Raw genomic sequence first — 10,000 nt, 5'->3', positions numbered from 1 at the left:
TATATGTGTATGTGTACATATGTGTATGTATATGTATATATGTGTATGTGTGGGTATGTATACGTGTATGTGTGTATGTGTATGTGTGTATGCATGTATGTATGTATATTTCTGGGGGTACGCTCTGGGCCTGCCTGTCAGACGGGGGTCGACGCCTCAGGCTACTGCATCCGAACTGCGTGTCTGGAGCTCCTGGGTCCCGCTGTCCATCCCTTCCGGGTGCCCGTCTTGGTTGGGGCCTGTTGGGCCTAGTCCCTGCGTCTATTGTGGTAGCTTGGTGCTGCAAGGTATTCCGAGGTGCTGCGAGTCGGCCAGTTGCTGGGGTAGTGACCTTGTTTGTCAGCATGTCTGTGATCTTCTTTTAATTCTTTTTTTTTTTAAATTAATTAATTAATTGATTTATTTATTTATTTATTTTTAAAATATATTTTATTAATATTATTTTTTAATTTTTCCCCTCCCTCAGGGGGGGGGCTCGGCGGGGCGGTTGCTGGTTGTTCCATCTCCATCGTTGGGGTCCCTGCGGGTGGGGTGGGTGGTTCCCGTGGCCCTGTGCCTGGGTGGTCCTGCGGCGGCCGGTTTGGGTGGGGTGGCCGGGGGCTGGCCTCGCCGCGCTCTCCGGGGGTGGGGGGTGGGCTCGTGGGGCCCGGTTGCCGGTGGGGCGGGGGCGGTCTTCCCGTCCGGTTGCGGGGAGTCTCTGGGTCCTTCGGGCGGGGCGTCTCGCCTTTCTGCCCGTGTGGGGTGTGGTCTCTCGCTGGCTTGGGGTCTGGCTGTCCCCTGCTTTTCTCGTGCCCTGTCCTCCGCCGGGTGCGTCTGTCTGCGGCCTGCTGCTGGCCCTTGTGGGCGGTACGGTGGGTCGGGCTCTGGGGTTCCTGTCGCTGGCCGGCTTGGCTGCGTGGGGGCGGTGGTCCCTGGTTCCCTGGGCACCACGCCTCCTGTTTGTGGGTTGGGCTCTCGGGGGTGATGGGGCCGTGCTCTGGCTCCCACGCACTCTGGGAGTCGAATGTATTGTACATGCAAATTCACGTATGCTCACATACGTACATAGGTACCTACGCTCCCACATACATACACAAATACAGTACATATTTACCTACCTAATGTTCGTACATCCACACGCACATTCAATATACAAACATACACATACACATACTGTACATATACATTCACTGTACAAACACATATACACATTCTGTACATATACATTCATTGTACAAACACATATACACATTCTGTACATATACAAGTACATATGCATACTTACACTCATGCACATAATCACGTTTCATCAAACATATATTAACGTTGTTGCCCTAGGGTAAACTGGGTGTAACACATGGCACACTGACAAAGCTTAACCTATTGTGACTATAACAATCTACAAGGTTAATGTAGGTTGCTTCTCTTTCTCCCCCTCCATTTTTCTGCATTCTTTCGTATCTCAAGTTATCATTACGTATATGTATTGTTGCATTTAAACAACTGTATTGTTGATAATAAAGGTAAATTATTGGTATTGTTCATTATCAATAGCGCTATTTCTATTGGTATTTGTATTGATCCATTTGTAGTGTAATAATGCTCATTGTCATTTCTGTATTATTTTTTATTTTTCGCTAACTGCTTATTTGCTATTACTTTTACCATCATATTTGTACATGTCATATTTGCTGATGTTGCTCTATTGTTGTTGTTGTTGTTGTTTGCTGTTGTTGTTTTTGTCTCTCTGTCTAATCCCCCTCTTGTCCCCACAATTTCCCCCTCTGTCTTCTTTTTTTTTCTCTTTCTATCCCCTCCTGCTCCGGCCCGGCTGCACTAAATGATAATATAAATACATTTAATAAAGTCAAATACAAATAAGGCAACAAGAGAAGTATCCTACACTTCTCTTTTGTAAAGTAAATCTGAACAGCCGACATGGGCATCTACATCAACTATATGATTTGCCTGAGAAGCTGGACAGGACATAAAAAAAAAAAAAAAAAAAAAAAAAAGAAGGAATATACTACAAAAATGCTACTCTTAAGATCCTTTCTTTATGACAGTAGTGTCCAGCTGTTTTGAAGGACCTACTGCAAAAATGCCAGGCTACCAGGTATACAACAGTTGTTTTTAGAATCTGATGCAAACCATTTGTCAAAGATCCGATACATAAAAAAGGAGAACCCTGCTGTTTTTAAGGATTCCCTGCAAAAACAGGAGTCAAAAATCACCTATGGTACAGAAGTGTTCTGCTGTTTTTAAGGATTAACAGCAAAAATGCTCATGCTCATCAAAGATCCTCTGTTTAACTATTTTAGGATCCTCTCTGTATGAAGGGAGCACCCAGCTGTTTTAAAGACCTACTGCAAAAACACCAGTCTAACATGTACAGTATATAACAGAAGTGCTTTGCCGGTTTTAGGAAACAGATGCAAACCGATTGTTAAAGATCCTGTACATAATAGGAGAGCCCTTCTGTTTTAAGGATCTACTGCAAAAATGGTAGTCAAATATTTTCTTGATAATATACTTGCTTTGCCCAATCTTACGATCTTCTCTATATGACAGGAACAACCTGCTGCGCCGCGAAAAATGCTTTTCTATTATCTGTATAACAGAAGTTTTTAACTGTCTGATAAATAGGCTCGCCAGAGATCCTTTATATGAAAAAAGAGGTTTAGGAGGATCTACTGCAAAAATACGAGTAAAAGATCCTATGTACGAAAGAATCATTCTGTTGTTTTAAAGCCACAAAAACATCACATTTCAAAATGACTAGGGTTCTCTGCTGTTTTTAGGAATCAGCTGCAAAAACTAAACAAAAATGTGTCTCTCCCCAGTTTGGAACTGAACATGCAGACGGGATTTGGCTCGCTAGCTGCCGGTTCAATAGGTCTGCCCTAAAAGATGTTTTATTATCTACTATATACTTACATCTACAGCGGTATTTCAAATACCGCGCATTGCTAGTCCGCCTGTGTGATGAAAGCCTCAACACATCGTCTTGCGTCACCGCCCGTGCACGCAAAAAAAAAGATGTGTCCTACTTGTGACAACAAGCGGTGTCAGCGTCTCCACTGAAGCAGAAGCAGACATTTCAGCGCCGAGTTGTCACTGAGATTAGAGTCTCGGTGAGTGAGGGCACAGTAGAGTGAGAGGGCGGGCGGGAAGAGACATCACTTCTCAGTGGGGAAAAAAGCAGAAAACAAACCTCTTATTGTGCTGCAATTTCATAACTGAGCTTAAACTTGCAATTTTAGTGGATGGAACTTTTGCAGCGTCTCCACACAGCTGCCTTGCATCATCTTCTTGTCCCTGGGTCCATTTAATGCCTTGTAAGCGCCCTCATTAATTAACCATTGAGTCTGTTTTTGGCAGTAGCATCCTCCTATTTACAAAACCCCCGCACTTGGTTGACCATGTTTGGCCCGTGCGTCTCTCAAGCCACCCACAATGTGCCGATGCCAAATGCATGGTCCTGAAGATTTGTCACTTCAAGAACAGCCTTAAAATAATAATCTTGCTGTGTCTCTTTCAGTTATCCAGAAGACTTCAGACACAAAGACTTACACTTCCAAGATGTCTCTTATAAAGGTAGTGCACTTCTAAATTGATTTTTGTAAAATGTGTGTTTAATTGTGGGGTGGAACTGAAACTAATGGTTTAAAAAGCTTTGTTACTAATTGATCACAAGGACTGGTTCAGTGAATAGACAAAAAAATGCGCCTTGACGACAAATTTCTGTCAAAAATGTATCAGACTGCTTCATACACAAATCGATGAATGCAATTTTTCACAGTGCATTTGAGCTGAAATATCCACAAATTGAATTTAGCTATTGTCAAGAACTCCTTGTAAACTCTGTAAACATGTTCCATGCTTTTAAAACCAGGGAGTTTCATTTGTCATAAGTGGGCTTACTTATCTTGGGTCTGAACCGTCAGCCAGTTGAGTGTGGGCTAGCGGGATTATTGCTAACATTACTTGTGGTTTGCATGCACATTAGTGCACATTAGCATGCAGTTTCTTTACAAATGACCCTTGTTGTTGGCCATAACTGCTGCGCTGATGTCCCACAATGCATCCTGTGCATCAGTGTTGTATGTTATGTTGTGTAATTGTGTAACGTGTTGTGTAATGTGCCTGTAGTGCAGAAATAGTAAAACAATGGAATAATCATAAATAATGTGACAGAACTAGAAAAGTGCAATTAAATGTGTTATTTCAGTGGTCCCCAACCACCCGACCGATTGGTACCGGGCCGCACAAGAATTTTTTATTTTTTATTTTTATTTTATTTTATTTTAATTTTTTTGTATTAAATCAACATAAAAAACACAATATATACTTCATATGTCAATACAGTCTGCAGGGATACAGTCCGTAAGCACACATGATTGTATTTCTTTATGAAAAATAAAAATTAAATTAAATTTAAAAAATCCACCCGCAACCCCCTCCCCGTCCGTGGGACAAATTTTCAAGTATTTGTCTGTAATTAATTATTAATTAATTAATGTTATTTATAATTAATTAAAGCGATTATAAATAGGGAAAAAATACAATTAAATGTGTGATTTTTTTTTGTAACATATTTCTGTAATTAATTTATCATTTTGATTAACGCAATGACGCGGCCCTAGTGTAAATCATTTTCAACATCGGCACCGATTCTGATTTAACAAGCATTGTGTGAGCTCCAGTTCCCGCTCTAGATCACAGACTTGCGCTCATATAATTTTTTAGTTTGCTTTCATCAAAACCTAATAGCACAGAAGGATGCCAAGGTCGCTCACAATTCTAAACATGACATTAGAACAAAGACAACCAATGATAACCAACAATCTTGAGATTGATTATTGTCACTTTCCAAGCTGATTTCCTGCAGGCCTTTTCCATTGCAAAACTGAGATGGTTCCACTAAAAACAAATCACGCAATTGCAATATTGCACGGAGCTATCCTGCACCTGGTTGCACACTTTGGCTACAGTAAAGCCATGACACAACACTTCCATGGAGGAGGACAAAAACAACCTCTGGAGCCCGAAAGCATGCATTTAGTGGAACTGAACTTTTAGTAGAGATTTAGGTCTTTCCCAGGCTGCTGAGGTTTCAGAAGTGATTTTGGATGTAAATAGCTGTTCTAGCTTGCCCTTCACAGACCAGGAGCAGTGCCAAGCTTGGCCAAGTGAAGCCAGATGGCAGTTAAAAAAAACAAAAACAAAAAACTTCTGGAAAACCTGGGCCTCACAAAGAGACTGTCGTAATACTCTCCCATCCTTTTATTGTGACCTATATCCCTGTTTTTCTCATGTCTTACCTGAAAGATCTGGAAACCTTTCACCACACTGGCAAATAAACAACTGGATTTGACTGGAATGACTGAGACATGAACACAATTTATTTTCCTATTTTAGCAACAACTGCTTTTACTAGACCAGGGGTCGGCAACCCACGGCTCTTTAGCGCCGCCCTAGTGGCTCTCTGGAGCTTTTTCAAAAATGTATGAAAAATGGAAAAAGATGAGGGGAAAAAATATATATTTTTTGTTTCAATATGGTTTCTGTAGGAGTACAAACATGACACAAACCTCCCTAATTGTTATAAAGCACACTGTTTATATTAAACATGCTTCACTGATTCGAGTATTTGGCTAGCGCCGTTTTGTCCTACTAATTTTGGCGGTCCTTGAACTCACCGTAGTTTGTTTACATGTATAACTTTCTCCGACTTTCTAGGACATGTTTTATGCCACTTCTTTTTCTGTCTCATTTTGTCCACCACACTTTTAACATTGTGCATTCATGCACAAAGGTGAGTTTTGTTGATGTTATTGACTTGTGTGGAGTGCTAATCAGACATATTTGGTCACTGCATGACTGCAAGCTAATCGATGCTAACATGCTATTTAGGCTAGCTATATGTACATATTGCATTATTATGCCTCATCTGTAGGTATATTTGAGGTCATTTAGTTTCTTTTAAGTCATCTCAATTCAATGTATATCTCATGACACACTATCTGTATGTAATATGGCTTTTAATTTGTTGCGGCTCCAGACAGATTTGTTTTTGTATTTTTGGTCCAATATGGCTCTTTCAACATTTTGGGTTGCCGACCCCTGTACTAGACGGACAAATAATACGGCAACATAAAGTTGGAAGGTATGCCAACTATATCAATAAATACAAGTTACTTGAGCATCATTTAAGTTATTGCCTAACATTTGTTATGTTTTTATTTATTTTTATTCTTGCAAACATTTATTTACATAATTATCTTAACTTGTTTCTATTTCCTATTATTTGTTTAATTTTAATAAAAATTTATTCATTTTTAAAAATGTGTAATAGTTACATTTAGAGATGTACCTGTCAGGTGCTGCTGTTGGTCTTGAACCCCAAGATGCAGAGATGGCAGGTGTAGTGCAGGAAAACATGACTTTAATGTGAAAAAGGAAATAGTGCAACTGGTTAATGCACATGCAGGGAAAACAGGAACCAGGAAACAGGCAACAGGAAACAATCATTGAGCCCTGACTGGAGGGCGAGGCAGGCATAAATAGTAGCCTGATTGGCAACTGCAACCAGGTGTGCCAGGCTGCCAATCAGGGATAGGTGAGGAAAACGAACGCTCAAGGAGACATGCAGGGAGTGGAACTAAAATAAGAGCGCTGACAGGAAAAAAACACAAACTAAGGAAACACAACCAGACGTGAATGTGACAGATCGTCACAGTACCAATCGTGGGATCGGATCGAGGGCCGATATTTGCCTTTTTTAACAGCGGTGTTCCAGTGTTTACATGTCTAAAGATTGTACTCGTGTGAATGATTCTTAAAATTTGAGAGCAAGCTGCAACAAAGGTGTTGTTTAGCCACAGTGCAAAGCCGCTTTTAAGATACGAATCCTCACCGCCATGGCAAAAAAATAAACTGTTTCTTCCAAGTAATATTATCACCGGAGAACTAAACGTTAAGGATTGGCTTAGCACCTATGTGTCAAAGTCAAGGCCCTGCAACAATACTCCATCAGTGTTGGCGCTAGGAATTTTCAAAATGGGGTCCCAATGGGGTCCCAGGGACCCCATCAAGTCATAAAAATGGGATCCTAAAGTACATTTTTGGGGTCCCACTTTTTTGTAACCGTTTTGAAAACAAATGATAAATGTATGCATTATCCTGTTATATCTCACATTCTATATTGTGTTTTGGAAAAAGGTTGTCATAAACATTACTTAATTCATTAAAAAAAATAATACAAAAGAAAACAAATTTTAATGCATATGTAAATTTATTCAGGTATAAACATTTATTCACTTTCTTCTTTCCTTCATGGATCTAAACTTGACCACGGCCAGTATTTTTTTTCTATATTTTTATTGTAATATTTTCAGAATGTGTTTGTTCTATTTTTGGTCAAAGTAAGACAAAGAAAACCTCTGAAGTTGTCTTTATTTTTTTGTTTTAATGCCATGATGTGTGCACATATTTTCCTCCATGCGGCCGCTGAGCTAAAATGAGTTTGACACCCCTATCTTAGCACAATGCATTTTTTTTATTGTGCTTGCTTAATTCTATAAAACATTTTCAGTTCTATAGGGCTTTAAAGGGCACGTGATTTCGCAATGCATTGTGGGTGCCGAGTGGTCATTTTTGCTGCACATAGGTTGTGTTTACATGGCTGTGCTGTCCACGCGGTAATGTGAGAGAGTAGGGTTGCACATTTAATCAAATTTTAAACGTGATCACGATTTTGGTCGCTATGATTGAATGAGGGTGATCGTCAACGATATTAACATTTTAAAAACTGACTGCGCTGCATATCAATTCAAATACTTTCACAACCAACAATCAGCCAGCCACCAGGAGGCGACCGATAGACAGTGGACTTATGTGAGAGTGAGTCAGAGTGAGTGACAACAGAGGTTGAAGATAGATCAACCAGTAACTCCTGAAAATATTAGGAAAAATAAATGCATTATTACATCGGTGTCCTCCCCACCCACTGGGTACCAACAGGCACGTGTTTAAACCCTGAAAGACGACCGCACGCCTCGCCTTTCTCTAGGCACTCCCGCTCGTTTCCGAAACCCGTAAATGCTCCAACAACAAACGCCACAACAAGTTGCATGGCAAAGCTGCGTTGGTGTGCACATTTAAACAAATGATTGAGTTGCTGAGACACGTTAAACATTAACACTTTCCTTCTTTTCTCAACCGCCATCGCTGTGAAGCTGGTTGCGAACAGAGCGCGTCACCCGCCACTGGCGCTAAGCCCCGACGAACAGCTACAAAAGCGGGGTGCTAAAAATACAGGCGACCCTTAAAAATGGTTTAATACGCTAAAGTTGAGCATATTAATAAAAAAATACTCTTACAAAATCAAGCTGATTAACAAAGATAGTTAGATAATATAACACGTGATAGTTCTACCTCAATGAAACCTTATTCTGGAAATGCATTATGTTGCTCAAGGTAATATTGTTTATATGTTGCTGGGATACCCATGATTTCAGCCTTTCAAAGCTCCTGTTGGACCACCAATTTGTGACCTCGGTATTCGTCAGATCCTAGTTACGGCCCTACACACACACACACACACACAACACACACCGAGCAGGACGACACAAAAGCTAACCGCTAAAGCTTCAATGTAAAGTAGGGGTGATCGATTCAGATGTCGATACTATAGATACCTAATATAGTATCAGTATCGATATTTTTCTTTTTCTTGTTCTTATTTTTTGTTTTGTTTTTATTATTGTATTAAAGTCAGGGAGTATGTCTGTGGCTACAGGAAGGCTTTTAGGGCAAAACTTGAGTGATTTAGATAATAAAACAATTTTGTTTAGTTATTGTGCACTTGTCACTTTATTTTGCTAAAAAAAACATTGTATGTAGCATTCAATACCACAAATGTAATACCTCACCTTATTTACAACAATACTAGTCAATTTTGAATTTATAATTGCAAGCTTTTTACATGTGTTATTGTGTATACTTAAGTTATCTGCTGTAAAACATTTTCAGTTCTATAATCTATTGTCAAAGTATTGTATGGGGACCCAAAATCCGATCAGATCTGAGGCAAAAAAATCGGATCGGAGGCCGAAAATGTTGATCGAGACATCCCTAATTATTTTTTCTGTCTTTTTTTTAATTTCATTTGTGTATAAGATAACATCTTATTGTTTCACATTCTCTAATATTTGCTCTTCTTAGTCTAAATGTCACCATTCTATAATACCAGTAACTACTTTTAGGATAGGCACAAGGTAGAATTACATAAATTGTACTCCTTTTCAGACCTTTTTTAAATTGTCCAAGTATAAAAATGTGATATCCAATACAAATAAAATCGTGATCACGACCAAATCTATGGACAAAAAAAAGGCACATTATCCGTCTTTTTGTACACTGCGAGCTGGTAAGCGTCTGAAAGACTAGTGCAGAATAGTTGGAGACTGCTTAAGATCAAAATAACAATTTCCTGGATAAAGTTATTGCATTGCACATGAAATGTTCCATCCCAATAACATCTGGACATCCACACCCTCTCAAGAGTGGACTGTTTACAAGGTCCAATTCATCTCTGCTGTTCACACTTCACATTAGTGAGCATCCAGTGGGAGCCATACCTTACCTTGGAAATGAAAATAAATACAAAACAGACTATACTGTGTGCATTGAGAGACATTTTCATGTGGAAAAAGTTGCACTTATCTCGCCTTGTATTAGTTTTACAATATGCACTCAGGGTGGCACCTTTAGGAGTCATAAATCACAATCTATCGCTCCGACTACACACTTCTTTGAACTCTGATCAACTGGAGTGAAGGGGCGGGGCCTTGTTCTTGCCGTCCTTTGTTAAGATTTGCCTTATTATGCCAGCTGGTGTTGAAACACTTGCGCTTATTTTTAAAAGAACAGCAGTAACAGGACGTTTTTCTCTCATAATGAAGGATCAGGAGGATGGGAGCAGTGCCAAGATTCGAGGACACCCTCAGCCAATCAG

The 10,000-nt window shown here is 39.9% G+C and overlaps 1 protein-coding gene across 4 annotated transcripts in view; it reads left to right on the top strand.

Annotated features, from left to right (window-relative positions):
- The window catches only part of LOC133610463 (supervillin-like), an 81,325-nt gene that overhangs the window by 10,059 nt on the left and 61,266 nt on the right, over window positions 1-10,000 (top strand). For all 4 annotated transcript variants that reach the window (XM_061966746.2, XM_061966745.2, XM_061966747.2 and 1 more), the window contains exons 3-4: window positions 3,521-3,576; window positions 9,948-10,000. The exon at window positions 9,948-10,000 is cut by the window's right edge and continues 27 nt beyond it. The gene's annotated coding sequence lies outside the window, so the exon portion shown is untranslated. The remainder of the gene's footprint in view (window positions 1-3,520; window positions 3,577-9,947) is intronic.

The sequence above is a fragment of the Nerophis lumbriciformis genome, linkage group LG11 (genome assembly GCF_033978685.3).
Source record: "Nerophis lumbriciformis linkage group LG11, RoL_Nlum_v2.1, whole genome shotgun sequence".
Taxonomy (NCBI): Eukaryota; Metazoa; Chordata; class Actinopteri; order Syngnathiformes; family Syngnathidae; genus Nerophis; species Nerophis lumbriciformis.
The sequence above is the reverse complement of the archived record's forward strand: the minus strand, read 5'-3'. Positions and strand labels throughout refer to the sequence as shown.